Genomic DNA, 21026 nt, shown 5'->3' on the forward strand with positions numbered 1-21026 from the left:
TACCGACACCCACAGCCGGTGGACTAGACCTTCCTACCCGCTTCAGTCACCAAGTATTGAAAACCTACACAAATCTTTCACACTTTCCGGGAGATTCCATCATTAACAGGCTGACACACTTCCAGCACGTTACTCACTTGGGCGAGGGAAACGCTCTATGCCACAACCAAAGCAAATGTGAAATTACACCACCAGTTGGATTCACGCTTCCTTAGCGCATAATAATCAGAGCACTCGGTACATTGCAGCTCTGCCTTCAAACTGCTCACTCCTCTGGCCATCTGGTGACTTCTTCTAGCCTTGCCGTGAACAACTCATCTGCCTGTCACGCACCGCTCGCGTGAAGCGCTTGTATCTCGAATATGGCTAGCCCTGCCCAGTACAGGCGGCCACGCTTTCCAGCACGCTTATCCACTCTGCCTCTGGCCACCGCGGCACCTCCCAGCCAAGCTCAGACCTCGGTGCCCATCATCCCTCGGCTCACGGCTGCGTCCCGCCAACGCACTTTCCACAACTCTTCCACCTCTCCAGACGCAAGCAGTTGTGCTCTGCCTGCTTTCGCCACCCTCCGCCAATTTAAGGGGCAGGGTATCGGCAAGAGCAGCAAACATCTAACGTGAATTCCTTATCCACAGCAACAGATGGGGACGGAGCAGAGCAGGCTGTCACTCACTGTCACACACAGGAATGCTCAGTGTGGGACTGTCACTCCTAGCTGGATGCTTACCAGGCTCCCAGTGCACCGCAGAAAGAGTCCCAATTAATTTTCAAAGACTGTCCATTGAAAAATCTAAACCGTGAGGTCTGGGGCCTTGCCCCCAGTTTGGAAAGAAGGGAGATGATAGAAGGCCTGAGACTGTAAAGCCCACAATAAAAAAAAAGTAAAGCTCTCAGTGCAAGGACTCTTTGGCTTCATCCCAGGGCAGCAGATCCCAGGTGTTACATTTTAAGATGATGAAGATATGATCTAGCAGAGGAACTGGGAAGAAAGTGGAAGGTCAGAGTGCAAACAGCCCCGAGACCGCTGACCCCAGTTTTGCAACAGCAAGAACCCCTTGCGCTGCCCCTAAAACTGCTGCAAAGAGTGAAAAATTCCCAGGACCCTGAAACCTGAACCCCGGTACAAGAAGCCCCAAGCTCCCAACACTGAAATCAGGAGAAGCACATGCAGGCACAAGCTTTGTGTGCAAGGAGTCCAGAGCCCTTCACCCTCGGATCAAAGATCTATGGAAGCAGGAATCTTACATGGCACGTGGTCCAGCCGCCGCACATTCTTCTCTCCCATCAGGGTATTTCAGGAAAAGTGCATATCCACGGAGATAGACATCACAAGGAAAGGAGGGAACGGCAAACTCTTCTTGCAGCCATTGAAAATCCCACTCGGCAAAGGGAAGGACGGCGTGGTGGCTGCCTGCTGACAGAGCCGGCCATCACCTTCAGAGCAACTCCCTCCCTCCAAGACAGCAACCTCATTTAGCCATCGGGGCTGCCGAGAGCCACCGAGCCAGGGGTCGCGACTCCCCGCTTCCACACCCCCGGCACCCTCTGGAAGGAAGTGACATCATCCCTGTTCTGAGGAGATTGTACGTGGATTGTGGGAAGGAGGACCGGGAGCGAGAGCGGGCGATGCTGTCGGAGATGCAGAGGGATGGGAGAGAAGGAAAGCCCTCCAGCAGCAAGCGCAGCGGCGCAAACCTCCTCCCTCTTGCTGCCGAGAAGCCGGCAGGACCAGGGGGGTTGCCGCAGTGATTCGGGATTGTCCCGGAGCCCCGGCTGTGCGCGGGAAGCCCTTTGGCCGCAGCGGCTGGCATCGGGCAACGCCGCCGGAGCGGGGCTGGGAAAGGCTGAGGGCCGCTGGTCGCTCCTCTGGCATGTACTGAATGGCCAGGGGGAGGGGAATTGGATGGGACACAAAAGGGGCACAGAGAGGGGACCACCCTGGCCACAGAAAGGAGAGACTGTTCCAGAGGAGCAGCCTCTCCCGGGCCTTTTCAGCCGTTAATTCCTTGTGACATGCTCTGGGGTAGGAGAGGACGTGGGGGAAGGGGCGCATTAGCTGTCTGTAGGGGAAGGCTTAGAGAAAAGAGCAAGGGAGAAAAGCACTACAGCAAGACAACATTCCAGCTAAACCTAGGAGATTTAGTCTAATCCAACATCCCATCAGGTCTGACATTAGCCTCAGAAGGAGTATGCAAGTAAATACAAGCTGAACACAGCCGCAGCTGAAGGAAAAGGGCTGTGCATAGATCTTGCACCACGGGAGACCACCCACACCACGCCAACACCCCGGGAGAGAATCAGCTACTCCCCGGTACCCAAATCCATGAGCTTTAAGCTCACGGCATCACGCAGGCACCCAAGGCACATTTGCACCCACACCCCACCCAGAAACTCCCTATCCCTGCATCCATGAGGGCCTGTGGACTCACGCAGCATCCCCACCTCCATCACTCAAAAGCCTGCTCCTGGTCCCCACTCGACCTCCCGCAGTTCGGACCATCGCTATTCCTACCGAGCAGGAGATGGGAGGCCAAAACCACACCGAAATCGGATCCACCAGTGCCAATAGCTTCTAACTTCAACAGACCGCAGGCGATGCCTGCACAGAGGCATTAGCAGGAGGAAGGCCTTCTAGCCCCACAAATTCATCACCTACTTTTCCCCTCGGCCCGAAACAGCGACCAGCTCGCAGCTTGACACAACCCAGGTATGACAAAGCAATCCCATCTGTGTTTCATAGCACCCTCTTTCAGCTGGTCTCCCCAAATTCTGCCTCAACTCCAGAGTCCTACAGTATTATTCACCCAAGCTCCCTCAAAATAATAATTCTCCAAAGCCCAGCAACCAGACCTTCATCTTCACTGCTTACGGCTACAGAAAGCCCAAAAGAAAGGGGATTTTAGGTCTGCAGATGGTTGCAGGAGTTACTATAGGACAAAACCCTTTGCTGTTCTGCAGAAATCCAGCAACGTGTACTGGCACGCTGATCCTCCCAGGGGCACGCTCCTGCAGCACGGGATGAAATGCCACCATGTTCCCAGGGAATGTCCCAGCCCCAACCTGCTGTCCCGCTGAGAAGCCATAGCCCGGGACTGCCAGCTCTCACGGATCATCTGCTCGAGCTGCTTAGGAAAATCCATCTGGAAAACTGAACCGAAACAAGCTTTGTGTCACGACGGCTCCAACAGCAGCATTTCCTTGGGGGTTCCTTCCTGCTCCTCCGCTTGCCTGTGCTATGCAGCAGAAACGCTTTCCCTTCCCCCTGGCAGCAGAACCAGGTCACTTTGCCCAGGTACCCAGAGATGCTCATCCTGAGGGCGCAGCCTGGCCCAGGAACCCCAAGAGAAGAGGGGCACCTCCACAGTAGGCCCTGAGAGTCAGCCAAGTAGCCCAGGCAGGCACAGGACAGTGTCTGGGCATCCCCAGATTAACGCCATCCAGTTAGGTCCTCCAGAACCACCTTCTGCCTCCTACCACATAGGTTGGCAACCGCAAGTACTCCTCCACGGCGCTGCACAACCTTCCTCGTCTCCTGCTAATCAACAGCACCGTGTTCCGTCCCTTGCCAGTATATCTGCATTTCCTCTCTTTCCGAAGTTATTTATTAGAGCTATTGAAGCTCTCTGTACTTCTTGCAGATGCCAAAGCAGTTTTATGCTGAAGTGAACTAAAAAAGCAACAGCATTGTAAAATAACCACATTTGTCAAATTCGGGTGACCAAAAATTACATTCAGCATGCTTAACCATGCAGCTCCTGACCCTTAAACAGCTGCTGGTTCATAAAATACAAACCCTTCCCCTGAAATAGCCCTTCACTAACAGAGAGGGTTCCAGTCCCGTCAAGTCACCCCTACCTGAACCCGCATCCTTCCTTTCCTCACAAGCATGTCCCAGCTGGGACATGGGCTTTCCACCATCACCCCTGCAGCCTACAGACCCCTCCTGATCCCATTAAGCACGCCTTTCTATAAGCACTTACTGTACTTGACGGAAATCATCAGTTAGAACTTGGATCCAACTTCATCAGTCCTCATCCAGCTATTTTTAAGAGTCTTAAACGGAGCTCTTTCTGAGCTTGGTTCCTCACAATCTGGGAATTGTTCTTCCCTTGCAGGGAGGAGGGGGGATGCGGTTACATCCATACAAAGTGTCCTGAAGCTGGCGAGGAGGCATTTGCTTGCCTAGGGCTGCACACATACAAGCCCATCTCTTGCAGGACCCAGCGTGCAGTGGGAACTAGACGGCAAGGTCTGTTGCTATCTCCCCAGTTTACCCATAATAACCATTAGCAAGAAACAGCAGAAATAAGTGGCAGGACAGATGAAAAAATATCCAAACCTCTGAAAAGCACCCTTCCAGGGTGGGAATAGCTCAGAGCATCTTATAAGAGGGAGGAATACCTACTCAACACACACAGCGTGGAACAGAGGCTTGTAATATAAGGTGGGGACAAATTACACGGCACCGAAGGGAGATGAGCCCTTCCAAGTCAGGGCTGCCTTTTACAAGCGGCGGAAGATATCTGTTGTGAGCGATGCCTGCAGGAATTGCAGGGAAAGCTCCTTCCCTGAGGGCAGAAGGTTGTGAGGATAGTTCTAGCATGACGGAACATGATCAAGGGAACAGATCTGTACCTTAAAGAACATTGTATGTATTAATGTACCGTCTAAGAGAGCCGTATTTACAATCAAGCCACAGACTGCTCAGCATAGGCAGGGAACGCTGGCAAAAATCAATAGGGTCTTTAATTTTGGACTATCAATTTCCCACCTGCTTTTAAGATTCTCCCATTTTCCAAGGAGAAGGAAATAAAATGAGTCGGTGCCAGAGCCATGAGCATAAGCCGTCGGGTTTGAGAAAGGAAAGGTTCAAAAAGCCTCTTGTGGCTTGGCACATTTCAGATGCAGCTCCCCCAGGATAAGGCCACTGCACCACAATCATCTCACTACAATGTCATCGTCACAGAACTAATATGATTAGGTTAGATCGGGAATTACAATACTGCCCATTGACACAAATACCCAAAATACATCTCGGAGTGTAAACTGACCTTCAAAACCCAGGGGACAAGACCTTACCTGTACGTCCCACCAGCTTAAATCAAACGCTGCCACAAATACACCCTTGGAAGCGCAATGGTGATGGTCACAAGAATATATCGGTGGTAACAGGAGCAGACTGGCCAGTTGGCCCAACACTGGCCTGTCTCCATCTCAGCTCATTCCTCCCTAATATTTCTTCCCAAATCCCCTGTCCCTCAGGCAGCATAAACATATCAAGATGTTTTCTAAGCGCATGTGCTCCTTGTTTAAACCCATCCCCTTTGTCTCTCACTCCAAACACCTCTTGCCTTGGGTAGAAATAGCTCTCATGAGTCCCACGCTATCTTCAAACACAGACATCTTCTACCCATTACTTCCCTGAACCTCACAGCCTTACAATTTATACCCTTGAATTTCAAAAGCCTCTTATCAGTTTTTCTTAAACAATCCCTCTTCTCTCATGAGGGGAAAAAAAAAAAATCAGCTCTCAAAACCTCACTATAACACAGAAGATTTAGTATCACATTTGCTATTCACTCCAAACTGGTTATTTCCCCGTAGAACACTGCCATGCACAACGCACCGCCAAGGGTCCAATGCCGACGTTATCACCTGCTCTCGAGCAATAGCATCGATAATCCCAGGCAGTCTAAACCATTAACTGAGATTATCAAAATTCACTAGTATTTTTAAAGAGATGCTACCATTAAAATAGTTAAGTTATATTTTGGGGGTCTGCACACAGAGGATTCAAGCTTGCAAGCATTTTTCTGCAACTGCAAGGATTAGTACTTTTCCTCTAACAACAACATGAGAGAAAGTGATCATTTAAGGGAAAAAACAACAAATACACTGCAAGTTGGCAACATCCCTTTGCCTCCATTCAACCAACTCCCACACAGACACGCAATATGTAAAGGGAAACTAGATAAAATTCCCACCTGTAGCCTGTGGACAGTCGCTCTTGGAAGGCTGGCTAGCTACACGGCTGCTGCCTTTAGGAATAAAGCCATTCTTTGCAAAGTTGAATACATTTTTGGGATAATTATTTTATTATAGAGACACCAGAACCACCAATGTATCTGCTTGGCATGTACTTGTCCACAGTGGTGGTGTTTTCAGGAAAAAAAGTATTATAGTGCAAATCTTACTGGTTTTAGTGCAAGAGTATGGAAAGGTCCTCAGCAGAGTTAAATGGTACCAAAGCACTACTATTCACAGCACTCGCTCACAACTTTACAACCACCAGTTAAAAGTAGGATAAGCGACCCGCTGAATTAAAGAGAAATTCTCTACTTTGGAATACGCCTCCTCTAATCAACTGGGACCAGTTCAGAGCCCGTTCCCAGGGACTGCAGGCCTACAAACCAGTGACACTGTACACCACAACGGTTCCTTCGGGGAGGATATCCCGACACCCCCGCCATCTCCGCACCACCCTGTTTCACAATATACAGGCTGAACACCGCTGTCCTGGCAGCGCTCTCAGCACCCCTCAGGAGCAGAGTACGTATTTCCAGCAAGTGCGCTTCATAGGTGATTTGCCAAGGGTCCCGCCTGCCTTAGCCGCAGTAAGATGTGTGTGTAAATAGGAAAAACCCGAACAAGCACGATCTGAAGTTCCCCCTCCCCTTTTTTTCCAGCTGGGATACCCCACAGGCCAGGATTTGTCCATGGGCAAAAAGGAAGACTTTTGTAAGGATCAGCACAGTCCTCCTCTTAAAAGCACTTTCATTTTTTCATAAAGAGTGATCGCCGTGAGACATTTCAACGGCCCAAATTAAAAAGAATAATGTTCTGAGAGAGATGAAAAGAACCCCACCCTACAACGCCAAGATTACTCGTACTTTTCTCCTTGACTTCTGTAGGGACACAATCGAACTCCAAGCTTCACGCTTGTCAGACTACAGAAAATTAAAAGGATTCCTGAATAACTGGCCAAGAAACAGAAGCTGACAGATAAGCTTACCTTAAAATGAGCCACTTTATTGAAAACCTAGGAGTGGAGAAGGAGCACAATCCAAGTCTGCTGACACTAGTTTAGTTAAAAACAACACCCAATCGCTGTATCAATGCCGACATATCTGCAGCCACCTACATTTTGTGCTAGCGAAGCCCACAATCTGAGCTTTCTGACGATTCCAAGCTTGAGCAAAAATAATGTCCAAGTTGCTAGGGGGAAAAAAATGTATTAAAAAGTGAAACTAATTCTGTATTTCAATAGAACTTACTGTTCTACAGGGTAATAAAATCTGCTAATGTTTAACAGTCAGCAACCAGTGACAAGAAGAGCTTGGCTTGAATGGGGCAGGGAAAGGATGTGGAAAGATAACATTTGGAGGAGTTGGCCTAAGTCTGTAGATACAGCAAGCACCTCATTTTCAAAAATGCTGAGCAGCTGGGCACCTCAAATCTGACCAGCATCCACAGGCAATGCAAACAACCCTGGTCAACCCAGGCTCACAGATGTGGTACAACAGTTCATTTTTCCTGGACGCAGTTATTGGGGATGAAAGTTCCTTGGTTTTGTTGTAATATCCCACAGGTATATTCAAAATTTGTTAATTCATGGTTGTAAACCACACAACCATTAATTTGTCTATAGTAAAAATAACAAGGGCTGGATTAAGTCAGCTGGGGCAGAACGAAGCAGTAGATGGTACTTACAAGAGGAGCATTTCAGATGTAGCTGACTGGTGCCAATCTGACAGCCTCATTTCTTTAGGCAAGCTATTTTTCACTACAATACTGGCAAATTCAAATCTGTTTTACTCCACCCTGGAATGCTTATCAGATCAGCCACCTTAAAAAAAACAGGAGAAAAAAAATCAGGAGGAGCATATTTAAAGGTGAAAAGAAATATATTCAGCCATGTATCCCTGCTACAGCTGACCGTGAAGTGACCTGCCTTTAGGAAGAGACGGGACAACCCCAGCCACACCGAAAAGTAATTGCCTCTCTACGATCCCGCAGGCAGGCTCCCTGGCTTCCTAGTTTACACTAGTGGGCAAACAGTTTTCCCAATAACTTGACTCATTGCTTCAGGAATTCCCTAGAGGATGAGTCACATACAGGGAAAGCCACCAGTCATTCTACGGGAGCTAAAGGGACCACCGCTGCCAATACGAGAAGAGCGAAAGAAGTGGGAGAACAGGAGATCAGTGCCAAACTCGGGAAAACTGTGCGGTCAACACCACTCCTTGGCAGTCCTTCCCTGCTCCCCTCCCCAAAAAGCGTGCCGGCGAGCAGAAGCACACCCGTTCAAGCAGCAGAGAGGCAGCACCAGGCTCCCGAGCAAAGGGAATCGCTGCGGAGCCATTCCCTCCGCGTGCAATTGCCAGGACAGGCGGAGGAAACGCTGGCACTGCTCGCATCCGAGGACCCCTCGATGCAGGAAGGGAAGGCGTCTCTGGAGGGGAAAGACACTAAGGAATTAAAACCAGTGCCTCTTCTCCCTCCCCCTTAGCACTGAAGGGGACAGAAGCAGGAGTAACAGGGGCACATGCAAAATTGCAGGGCCTCTAGCATCTTACTCCACATTGCAACCCCCCGTTCATCCAGGTTCACAGGTCGCGCTTCTTTTTCTGCTTCACAATCCATTACAACTTATCCTGCGATTTTTCCTTTCCTCACACCCCGTTACTAAGCGGTTGGGCAGGTATTTGCCCAGTTGCAAGTTGAAAATGCTGAGAATCACTGCCATGCGGCAAGCTTTTTGCTAGAGTAAACCCTAATGCACCTTTTCTTCATATCATTTGTAATCATTAAATGTGGACACTATATGAAATTGCCAGGCCCAGCTATGTTGGAAATTGGCTCCAAATAGTCTAAACCTTACTTGGACTCAATCCATTCTCATTTTACTGGTGCTGCCTGTTTATTTCAGCGATTTCCCTCAATCGCGTCCCGATCATGGGACCCTGGGCTGACAGCTCTGTTTCTAATCAAATATCTGGCCCCTACGCTGTATCTCCGACTCTTACATCTGCACTAAAACGCCTCTGTTGATCTTGTCGGACAGCTTGTGCCTCCACTTGGGTTCAGATTGCCGCTTTTGCTTCATATTCTTTACTGTGGGCAAGGATATGCCTGTATCTTACATTCCCAGAAATCAAACTGAAAAGATTGGGTCATCGAGGTCGTACGCCCCAAAGGCCACGCAGATCCTGGCATGTCCTTAAACCACCCAGGAGGAGATCTGAATTGAAGAGCTCTCTCTAGGTTATTGTAAATGACTCGGTTAAGCTCTCCCTGGTTTTCCATGTCATTCACCACTAAGGATTGCTTCTGATAACTCGCAACGAATTACCCTTTGCTAAATGTTCTCCCGTTACATCTCTGCTCCCACAAACAGCCCCACGAATGCAGTTAACCTATTTCGCAACTATTTTTTAATAGGTCACTCCAAAACCATGAAGACCTGGAAGTTCACCTCTCCTACCAGTCTCCCCCCGATCCCTGATCCGTTTTCTTCCAGTGTTCAAAAATGAAACTCCCAGCAGACAGACACCAACGCGCTATTCGAGGGGCCCACCTCATTCTGCAGCCGTTCAAGCGCTGCCATTTCCCTGAAAACATCGTGTCTGTATTCCATTGCCAACGCACATGCCTGCCTTCTCCCGTTACTCCCCAAACCTTCCCAGCTTCCCACTTTCCAATAGCTTATTCCTCCTGAGCGCATCAACCTTGCACCTTCTGAAGCAGAATCTCTTCCATTTCTTGCCCACGACTCTGGATTTCTTAGAGCCTTCACCGAAAATTAATCAAACATCAGGATAAACTGCAAGCAGACGTACCAGTTATTCTTGCAAACACATTTAATAAAACAGAACCTAAAGCAATATTCACAGCATCCTATTTAGGAACCTAACTCTATATTGCCACCATTCCCCCTCCGCAGGATAACTCTGACTTCACAGAAGTAACCTCAAAAGAAAACCCCTGAATCCTTTTTTTTCCCAACAAGATCTTGTGAAGTCTAATAATCTCCTAACATCCAGAGGAGCGCCGCTTTCCAGAGGAGGGCTTCTCTCAGCACGAAGCCAGGCCGCGTGCCCGTATCCCGGAGCACATCCACTTTGGATGTTTATCCCGGGGCATTAACGAAGCCAAGATCAAACACCAAAGTGACGAGCTCTGCCTGGTGAAGGGCGTATCTGTGTCGCACAGGCGAAGGGAGGCATTTTTACCAACGCAAGCATCAGCACAGCAGTGACAACCTCTAATGTACACCCCACATAGCATAAACACCATGTATTTGCTAAAATCCTATCGCAGAGAATTGTGAATTTCAGCTTGGAATGTTCCTTGCCTTGGATAACATCACTTACATATATGCACTGGAAGAGGCCTTACAGCATGTGACAGCAGAGCATTGCCACCATCTGCCACAGAACCACAGATATTAACCATCTGGATCTGTACACTGACCCTCCGCTGTTCTCAATCCATCGCTTTGGGTACTCAAAAGGAAGCTTTTCAGATTTTAAAGGAAACAGGCTTTCAAGGTAAACGACAGCAGAACAGCTTTGTATTGACTAACATGCTTTTCTCATCCTAGATCAGCCCAAATTGGTACAGATTAGAATCTTAAAAAGGATTTTCCTATTGCTCCTAATCTCAAAGTGAACATTGAAAGCCTAACTCTGAATTTTCAGATGCCGGCTTCTGCTGCTGCAACTTCAGAAGAAATGTGGTTCTCTCCCTCCCATCTCGTGGCTTCCACCTCAGTGCACGAGAACAGCCCTTGAAATAAAACAAATGATCAGGCTAAGTATTCCCAGAAGAGAAAAAAAAAAATCTTTCCTTATTCCTGCCTGGAGAACACAGCCTTCTAAAGAAAGCTGCAGCTCTGACCCGGCTCATGTAAAGCTTGCTAATTACAGTGAAAAATCTGAAGAAAGCAAGAGCAGGAGGGAGGGAGAGCTAGACTCCAGCTCTCCGGCTCACACAAATGACAGCTTGAGCAAACTTTTCCTGCCTCAGTGGTTGCTGCTATAAATAAAACCCTCCAGGGCCCAGTGCTGCAGGAGCCCAAATCCCAGTCACCTCACGGAGACCCTGCTGCTGCTCTGCGGGCACGCGAGCTTTGAGAGCGGCCTCCTTCCACCGTTAGGGACACACCACCGTGCTCCCCTCTCCTCCGTAGTCCCAGACCTGCTGGTAACAGCACCGTCCTCTGCTCGGAGCTGTGCTCACACACAGATGCACACCGCTTTCTGAAAGCCTCCCTTGTCTCTTCACCCAATCCTTTACATTTTATGCATCTTTTCTCTCCTCTGGCAACCCACTCCCCCATTATTCTGTCATTCTCTTACTCCCTTTTCTTCTGCAGTCTCCGCATTTTCTGTGGCTTCCCTTGATTGCATTGCTTTGCAGCCCTCCATCTCTTTCTCCACATTTTTGTTGCTAAGATGCCCTGGAGTATCCTGAGACAAGCAGAGCTCCTCCTCCCAGCTGCTGACAGCTGTTCTCTAGCCCAAAAGGCTTATCCATTAGGAACCCAGAGGATATTACTGCGGAAGAGCGCAGCGTGCCTGCAAGAAGTAAAATCACCAACTATTCAGTGCATGCAGCTCCAACTCCCTCCTGGTTTAGGAAATTAAGTCCCAAATTCGGACCCAGTGGAAATCAAATCCAGGCAGTTCCCCTGTGAGTTAGCAGTTTGCTTTCCCTCGAGCCACCTTCTCCAGCTGGTGCTTCACATAACGATGCTGTAACCACACACGTGCGGCACTGCTGCAAAAGGAACAAGAAAGCAGCAACAGGACAGGCCCCACACCTCTGCAGGCCACCGACCACTGGGACCCACAGACCAAATGCTTCCTCCTCCTCCTAGAAATTCTCGCCTGTCCAGTGCTTCCCCTAAGGACACTGCAAGATAAAACTGAAATCCTGGGCTGAATCCTGCCAAGCTGAAGTAGCTAGACTCTTCCTGAATCTCAGATTTGGATGCGTGTGATAGAAGGCAGGAATCCTATTTTCATTTTGCTTATGTAAGCAAGGATGAATCAAGCCCAGGTTTCTCTGATCTTGTGTCATATTTAAGCCTTATCTATATCTTTCCACACCCCAGAGCTAAAAAGCCCTTCTCTTCAGAGCCTCCATTAGCTACGCTTCCAAACCCCAGCACACACATCCCTCCTCCGCACCGCCCCCGCACAGCACCCTCTGCACACACACGCGGCACATCATCTGCACGCGTAGCTCATCCGCAAAACCTCCGGGCCCTCGGTGGCTGTGCCTCGCCGGGCGGCTGCACAGCGCAGGCGCCCCGAGCCGCCCCTCGCTACCAAGCATCCCTTCCCACTGCCCCCCAGGGAGAGCCAGAGGATGAGCAGAGAATTTGGGTTCTAGCTCAGTAATTATTAGACAACTCAATTTTAGAAGATCTCCTACTGAAGTTCCACAGTCCTCTAGTTTTCCAGCTATGAGTGCAAATACTCTTACACGTATTTACTCAAACTTTTCCCCCCGTTCTGTTACGGAGCTTACATACAGCTTACTTCTGCCTATTTTATTCTGTGGGTTCATCGCTATAGACCCTGGAGTCCAAACAGTGAATTCCCATCTCATCCTCTGCTCCCCAAATGTCTGACAAACTCGGTCCTACAGGGAGCACGGCCAGGCATTCCTGTCTTCAGCCAGGGTACCACGCATCTCCTCCTCATAGCACACCCAAGCTTTCATACTTATTTCCTAAATTAGCACTCACTCATTTTTTTCAGGTGCCTCCTTGATATACTGACCTTACCAATTTACAGCTCTTCCAAAATCCCAGTTGCAGGATACTTCCCAGCGGACTTTCCTTGGGCCTCTAACAGGAACATCACATAACAAGCTATTCGCTGCTCATTTCATTACTCTGGCTCCGGAAGAAGGTTACATGAAGGGGCTATATGAAGCAGACTGTATACTCCTTCGCACAAACGCATGCATGGCATAGCTGGTAGCTAATTGTACAAGATCTCAATGTAAGCAAAGTGTTTCTAGCCTGTCCCAAGGGTTGCCTCGATATTTTCATGAAGACACATGTATTTTCCTCCCCACCACCTTCCTTGTTTCCATATACTCCTTGCTTTCTCTCGTTAGCAGCTGCTGGGGAAGTCTCTAAGCACACATTGGTAGGAGCTAGAAAAGCCTGGCACTGCAGGGACAGCATCGCTACCCTCTCGGCCATCCAGCTCTACCTAGAATGAGTTTAGCAAAGATGGACAAAAGTGAGGTGAAAGGAGGTGAGGCAGAAGCAGACGGCCCACACAACAAGAGGAGAGCTGCTGCAGCAGCAGGAATACCCTGGAAAAGCATTCCTTGGCTTCAAGCAGCTGTACAGACGTGAACTGTAAAGCACAGATTGCAACTGTTTCTGTGGCTAACAACTGGTGATACTGAAAGAAAATCAGGAGCAGTTCTTCCTCAAGCTAACGGAGTGCAGGGAGCGCGAACTAGCCATGCACGGGAAACCACCAACTCCGGTGTTGCAGGCTGCTAGGACTACAGTAGGAGGTACAAAAAAAAGCAGCAGGAGACTATTCAGAACATAAATCAAAACCATGGTTACTGAAATAGAGAGGAGAATCATGAAAATAAGATGAAAGGGGTCAGATATCACAAAAGAGGGAGTGGGAAAGGAGCTAAGTATCTTCTCCCTGCCAAAGAGAAGTGGGTAAAATATAGGTACGAGCTCGTCTAAATGACACCAGTTTGGTGCCAGTGAACTGCAAAGGGGGAAGAAACAAGACCAGCCATCTCACCCGTAAGCATGTAACACAAGAGATCTGCCAGACAAACCAGCCCAGCCACACAGCTCGCCTGGCACCAGCTACAGACCCTCCGGGGAAAAAAAAAAATGCATCCTATTTTCAAAGGTGACTCAGTTGTGTTATTCTCTTTGCAAAAGAGGGTGGACTGGCATAATGTGCTCCTCCTAAAACTAAAATTGAACAAGAAAAATGTCATTTTTCCTGAAGAAAATCAGCAGGGTCATCCTCAGAGCTGTACACAGCCTTGTTATCTGCTCCCAGGTACAAAGACAAGAGTTGCAAGGATAAACGCTCCGGGACCTGGCTGCTGTACGTCCTGGACAAAAGCCAGGCGGGCCCAGTTCAAGTCTCTCTCTACATTAAAATAACTTCTACTGGAAAATTAAGACATCGGTAACTTAGCAGGCTTTTGTAGAACAAAGGAAAGCAATTTCACTTTTCCATCAATGAGAAAGATAAAGAACAGGAATTGACCCCAAAATCTCATCCAGAGAACTTACTAATAGAGGCAGGCTCATACTCAGAAAATGGAAGGGATCACTACTCCAACAGCTGTTTAGGAAAGGATGTATTTTTAAACTGATTTCTGTAAGAGAAGCCACCTTTCCTCTAGTCTAGCAGATAAGAATTTCAAATGCTAAATGAGTTCACACGTGAACTGTCATGGTTTAACCCCAGCCAGCAAACTCAGCCCCACCTGGCCGCTCGCTCACTCCCCTCGGTGGGATGGGGGAGAGACTCCGAAGGGTAGAAGTGTGAAAAGTCACGGGTTGAGGCAAAGACAGCAATAAGTAAAGCAAAAGCCATGCACGCAAGCAAAGCAAAACAAGGAATTCATCCACCGCTTCCCATCGGCAGGCAGGTGTTCAGGCATCGCCAGGAAAGCAGGGCTCCATCACACCTAATGGTGACTTGGGAAGACCAACGCCATCGCTCCAAACATCCCCCCCCCTTCCCTCCTTCTTCCCCCAGCTTTATATGATGAACATGACATCATATGGTATGGAATAGCCCTTTGGTCAGCTGGGGTCAGCTGTCCCAGCCATGTCCCCTCCCAACATCTCCTGCACCCCCAGCCTCATCACTGGGGAATGAAAGGCCTGGACTCTGTGTAAGCGCTGCTCAGCAATAACGAAACATCCCTGTATTAGCAACACTATTTCCAGCACAGATCCAAACCATAGCCCCACACTAGCTACTACGAAGAAAATCAACTCTACCCCAGCCAAAACCAGCACAAATCCAAACAGGATTATTAAAAAAAGCTGTTTATTCAGATATCCTCCAGGACAAGCAACTGGCTCTGAGCTGACGCAGTTTTAGGCTATCAGAAGAAAAGGTACTTTTTCCTCTTATGCTGTAGGCACTGCATCATTATCCCTGTAATTAAATTTAGTGCCTTTGCGGCAATGCCTTCTGCAGGATTTATCTAGGTGTGGACTTTTTTCCCTTTCCTTTAATTATATTACAATTAACCACAAAGTGTCCATACATTTAGAGCTTTTCAATTGGGCTTCAGAAGTAAATGCCTGAAACAGTCCTTGGTGAGAATGTTATCACCATCTTGGAAGAGAGCACAAGCACAAGATCTGGGGTTTGGTAACTGATTTATTGTTGTTGCCAGTGAACTTTCAAAGCTTGCAAAAAAAAAAATTAATCTTTATTTCATCTTTTTCAGTTCTAGAACTTGATTCAGATCCTCATCCTCAATTAGAGCTCAAAGGCCTCTGAGCAATATTATATTGCAATTAACCCAGCTGATTAAGGCATAACCAAGCACCGAAGCATCAGGCATAAGCCTAGCCCAGGTCTGAGCTCTTCTGCATCATAACCCTGCATTACTTTCTTTCCTCAATTTCTTCACTCAGTCACTTAAATTCTGAACACGGGCACAAACATTCAAGCTGAGATTTCCTACAGTTCTTTTCTGGGCGATGTGGAAAGTGTTCCCAGCCCTTTTGAAAAGAAATTATAGGAATTATGCCTGCATTCTTGTAGAAATGTTTTATTCGACTTAAACTCTGCATGGACCTCGCAGACCACCAAGCACAGCCCAGAAGACTAGCAAACTTATCTTCAAATCACAGTCTGAGATCTTCTGCGTACACAACAGCTTGCAAGGACAACAGCTACAGAAGAGTCTTGTCAGATGGCTCCAATTCTTTTCCAAAAGATGACTGTAATCACAGTCTTTTTCAGAAGGGGATCTCCTGAGGGCTCAATAACAGAGCACAACTGCATTTAGATGCCAGGTAGCTTCTCGCATACCTCCACGGCATTCTTGCTGACAGTCTTTCGCACACTCCACAGGCAACATGCTTTCTCCAATAAAAAAAAAATAATCTATGCCTCTAACATCTCACATTCAAATTCTGGTGACCTCAAGAATCCACGCTTGGTCAAGCACTCGCCTCTCTCCAGCCTTTCCCCCAGGCAGCTGTCCATCAGGCACAGGTCAGATTTCTCCATTCCTTCCTCAGAATCTGTAGCACTGGGGGTACGTGTCCAGAGGTGCATTACAAAAGGGTGCCCGATGAAAATACTGCAGTATTTTCACTGTGTGGGGAATTCATTATTAGAACCAGTTAGTGATTAAGTCACTGTTGGAAGCAAGATAATGAAGAACTCTTATTTATACACATTAGCGTCGCTATTATTCACATGAACAACTAATCTTTTTGTATATCTTAGGATGCACAGCATCCAATATATCATGTGGCAGAAAGCTGCACAGATAATTTATGATTTTATTTCCATTGCAAAGAGGAAAACTGCAGAGCAGAAAGACCCAGAAAGCGTAGTCTGCTACAGCATTCAGTTTTGAGCAATGACTTGCCCAACGCACGATGAATTCAAGCATGCTTTAAACTGGAAAAAATGAACATCCACAGGCTTCTTCCTTCCTCCGCTGTGCTGCTCAGCCCCAGCTAGGATCAGTGTCCAGCAGAAGAGCAGGCACTAGCATACCATATCCTACTTCAATTGCACAAATGATACCAATCAGCCGAAACGAGCACTCTGGAGTGAGGCAATAAGAATACTGGCAGAACACCACTATGAATAATTCACCATCACTTCACTGATCTCTCCTGGCACCACGGAAACTTTAAAGGTGTTCCAGCTGCCAGGCTGAAGTTAATCTGGAAAGGGAAAAAAGTATACAAAGGACCCAAGAATGACCCCACTCCATTTCCACCAGTAAGTTTTAAATGGCAACACCAGCAGCCTACACACGCCTTCTTCCCTCTCTCCCTCCTCCTCTCCCTGTGCTGCACCCTAATAAGCCAGGGAAGAGACAAACGCAGCAAAATGGAAAAATTATGTGTTTCCCCCAGCGATAGGCTGTACATGAAAGACGCAGGGGAGGGGCAGAGAGACAATCTGGTCTCTGAAATGTGTTAGGCTATGGGATAAAAAGCTCATCTACACACACACAGGAGCAGAGAGGCCTGATGGCAAGTGGGGGAACCCAAATGACACCTTCACCCGGCTTCTCCCAGGCCCATCACAGGAGCCATCACCCCAGCAAAGGCTCACCTCCAGGAGCGCAGCAGCACTGCGGCAGGCAGGAGAACGCCATTAACCTAGACAGAGAGCAGAGCCCCTGCCCTAGCTCCTCTCCAGGCTGTCACAGGAGATATAAATATACACATATATATACATACATTCATGTAGGTGTTGTGTATGTACACATGGGCCCACTAGGACTTACGTGCTCAGCCTCAGTTTTGGCTGGATCTGGGCCACGCCAAAGCAGCCTTGCCTCCATCAGGCTACCAGAACTGGCAACCCCTAACAAAATATCCAGCAACTTACTTTCTGACCCAGTCAGTTGGAAAAAGATTTAGAAAACAAAAGCATTACCAGGATGGGAGTCAAAGAATCCAGAAGTAAACATCAAATAGGAGACTGGGGGGGGGGAAGAAGCTGAAGACACCGAACAAGTACAGCAGAGCCTGCCACTTTAATGCCCGGCCCGCAGCTGCCAGCAAGCGGGCATCGCATTCCTGCTCCAGGCTGCCAGCACGGGCTGCGGTGACCTTTGCGCCATCCATCTCTGGAGAACACAAGAGCCACGCACCAGAAGCGCACAATTAATATTCAGTTTTTCTTCAAGTGCCTACAACTTTTCGACGTACCCATTTTAGGGAAATGAGATAAAACTTTGGTTTTTGCAGTCAAAAACAGAAACTCAAGAAAACCCCACATTTTAGGGTGGGCTTTCTCCCCTCCAGGAGGAAGCTGAAATCATGTTCTCTAAATAGTCCCAAGCATTCAGTAAGCACCGTCAGTATAAAGGCTACAAAGGCAGCAGAGCTATTCTTAACTGAAACACTTAAACTTTTCTGCACACCTAAGTGATCTTAATTCAAATTGCATGTTACAACATCGGTAACACAGAAAATGTAAGGATTATGAAGAAACGATATTTGTGCTAAGCACAGTGAAGCAAAGTTTTTAAGTACCAAGCAGGTATATTTAATGGCCAGCTACCAGCTAATTGACACCCCATAGTTGAGGAGGTAGGGAAGACTTGACAGCTATTCCCCTTATAATAAAATAAGAGATGGTAGCCAACAGGCAGGAGTCCCCAGCTGTGCTGACCGCAACCCAGCCACAGTGGCAGAAGCAGCCCTGGAAGCTCCCAAAGGGAAAAAAAAAGCTCCCCTGAGCACAACTGCTTCAGTCGCAGCACCAACGCCTCTTTTTATCACCGCACCAGCCACCAGGACTCACCACGGCGCTGACAAAGCATCCCCGCGCAGCCTCAGACGCCACACCTACTGCTCATATAATCACCAGCTGTGGGCCACAGTCCTCGTTTTGCTCACTGGCCATATTGTGTTGACTTTGTAACAGCCAAAGAACCAGGATGTGCAGCTAAAAAATTATGTCTATATAAGAAAAAGTTCCCTTGAATGTTCCAAGAGCTAAGTGCAAAACGATGGGTTTACTCACCTGACAAGGTCCATTTTAAGACCAAAACCTCTTCTTTTCCCAAGGCTTTAGCTACTGTGACAAACTCGCAAAGCCACCAGGTTTCTCCTCTTAAAAAAAAGAAAAAGCTGTTGCTGGTGACCAGGAATTGCGCCCATCCACGAGCCAGCAACACACCACCCCTCGGCAGGCGCCTGCTTTCCGCTGAATTTAGCTGGAAACAAGACGCTTATTGTTAGAAACCTAAACTTCTTCATTAATTCAAGCTCCTTTCTTTTCGCCGTTTCCTTTTCCATTTTCAGACAGAGCAACCTAACTTTGGGACTGCAGTTCCTCTCAGGTCACATAATACAGCTGTTTTCCTTGATACACCGCGACTCTTATACCACCCAACCTTTCTGAACAGGGAGAAGCTACTTACAGCATGTCCGCGGATCTCCCCGGGAAGAGAGGCACACTAGACGGGATGGGCAAAGTCCAGCACTTGCTAGGAACTGTTTTAACAACAGGCTGCAGCTGAGTGCAGTGGAAACAAAACCAAGTGTCTCTGCCCTGAACATCTTATCTACTTTAAATGGGGTGGTAAGAGTCGATTTAGAAACAGTTTAGTCTGGAGCATTCATTCAGACTGGGTTATAACCCTGCTCCACAAGCACCACGGCTCTCTGGAACGGAGCTGTGTTTGCATTCTCATCCAGCAGACACAGGCGGTCTTTTTGCTGTCCCTCTCCATACAAAGAGAGCAGTGAACTGCTGAGTCGGTAAAACAGCAGCAGGGTGGACTGCTGCATCTCGTTGTCCAACTTGTAATTAACTCTGTGGCCATGGAGCAGCCTTGAAGGCACCGCACAAAATCCTGTCTCCACTTCAGGAGAGGAAAACTTGCAGTCAGGAGGCAGTCGGGGAAAGAATGAATATTAGTTTCCCACTCAAATCAGAAATTAAATCCTTTTCCCACCTTTCTTGACAAATCCCCTTATAGTTGAGAATTCAAGCCCTTGCATCTCCTATCTGTTCCCATAGGAACGTAAAAGCTACAACTGCTTCCAACCACATCTTCTTTTCCAATAGCAGAAATATCTGATGAAGCCTTGGTAGCCCTGCTCCTCTGCAGCAGGAACACTATGCATATTTGAAGAAGAGATAAAGATAACACTTATCTCTTCTGCTCCTGCTCCCTACAAAAAGGGAGCAGCAGCCACACAGTCCTGAGGGCCACCGAGTCTTGGATAATCCTATTTTCCTCCCTTTTCCTCTCTCCTCATTGGCATCCCTCACTTTCTCTTCAAAAACCTAGAGTCTGAACAAAAACTCCATTATGAAATGCAAACTCCGGGAAAACTCCTTCACAGAGGCAGCAGGCAGGTGCGAGGCAGTTCAGCAAACACCAGCGTATGCACCTGAAGGACAAGGAAACAAACGGGCACATTTTCTGGAAACAGGATCTCCTGCTTCTCCAGGCTTGGCATCCAGGAGTTCCAGTATCCCACCCTCCAGCACTGCACCTCCTCCACAGCGAGAGGCTTGCACCTCCAGATGCAAAGGCAGAAGACCAACCTGCAGTTCATACTGCCAACACACAAGCTGCAAGCCCAGACATAGTGGAATTAGGAAAGTAGCCCAGCAGAAAAGAGGAAGAGAAAAGGGGGTTCACTGACACCCCACCCAAAAAAGTCCTCAAATTTAACATAAGTGAAGCATATGACTGAAATGGTGCCTGCTGAAAGAACTGAAAATTCAACTTACTCTTTCTTCAGAAGCATTTAGCCCTCGTGGTCTAGACCAGCGGCTCAAGAGCTGTATTTTCACATGCCAGTCAAGAGGGAGTGTTTTGGCATAACACCAGGTACCTTACAGTTGAATGGTTTGCAAAACAAATCTATGTTAACATTGAGATTTTCAAGTCATCAATCAGGTAATTTAAAGTGAAAAGGTTCCCGATTGCTTTAACCACTCCCTTTCGTGCTTTTGCACTCAAAAGGATTTCATTTCACAGCCACGATATACGGGGCAGTGACACAAAACGCAAAAGACCTGCAGCTACGGCAACAGGACCCCATGCCATGTCTTCCCTTTCAGTTTAACTATGTTATTTTCCAAAAAGCATGCCTCCTCATCTACTGCTGCCATTATACAAATAAAAGGCCTTATTCCTTACGAACACATTCTAGTGGGAAGCCAGGCTAGAGCCTTCTGTCTCTTGCTGTCCTCTCAATTAAAAACCCATCCATTAAAGTGCTTTCAAGTCTTTTTGTGTTTATAACAAATTACAAGGGTTAACTA

At 47.8% G+C, this 21026-nt stretch overlaps 1 protein-coding gene across 24 annotated transcripts in view; it reads right to left on the minus strand.

The window, feature by feature from the left end:
- The window catches only part of DAGLA (diacylglycerol lipase alpha), a 75467-nt gene that overhangs the window by 44585 nt on the left and 9856 nt on the right, over positions 1 to 21026 (minus strand). For 8 of the 24 annotated variants that reach the window (XR_015700777.1, XM_087740682.1, XM_087740778.1 and 5 more), the window contains 2 exons: positions 18765 to 18957; positions 7711 to 7846 (listed from right to left, as the gene is read on the minus strand). The exons of 6 other annotated variants lie outside the window; for them this stretch is intronic. The gene's annotated coding sequence lies outside the window, so the exon portion shown is untranslated. Of the gene's footprint in view, positions 1 to 1245; positions 1415 to 7012; positions 7216 to 7710; positions 7847 to 18764; positions 18958 to 19164; positions 20144 to 21026 lie in introns of all 24 variants that reach the window. 10 more of the 24 variants (XM_087740738.1, XM_087740614.1, XM_087740746.1 and 7 more) reach the window with 7 other exon arrangements.

This window comes from Nipponia nippon, unplaced genomic scaffold (genome assembly GCF_047370975.1).
Source record: "Nipponia nippon isolate SJK-2023a ecotype South Korea unplaced genomic scaffold, ASM4737097v1 scaffold_10, whole genome shotgun sequence".
In the NCBI taxonomy this organism is placed as follows: Eukaryota; Metazoa; Chordata; class Aves; order Pelecaniformes; family Threskiornithidae; genus Nipponia; species Nipponia nippon.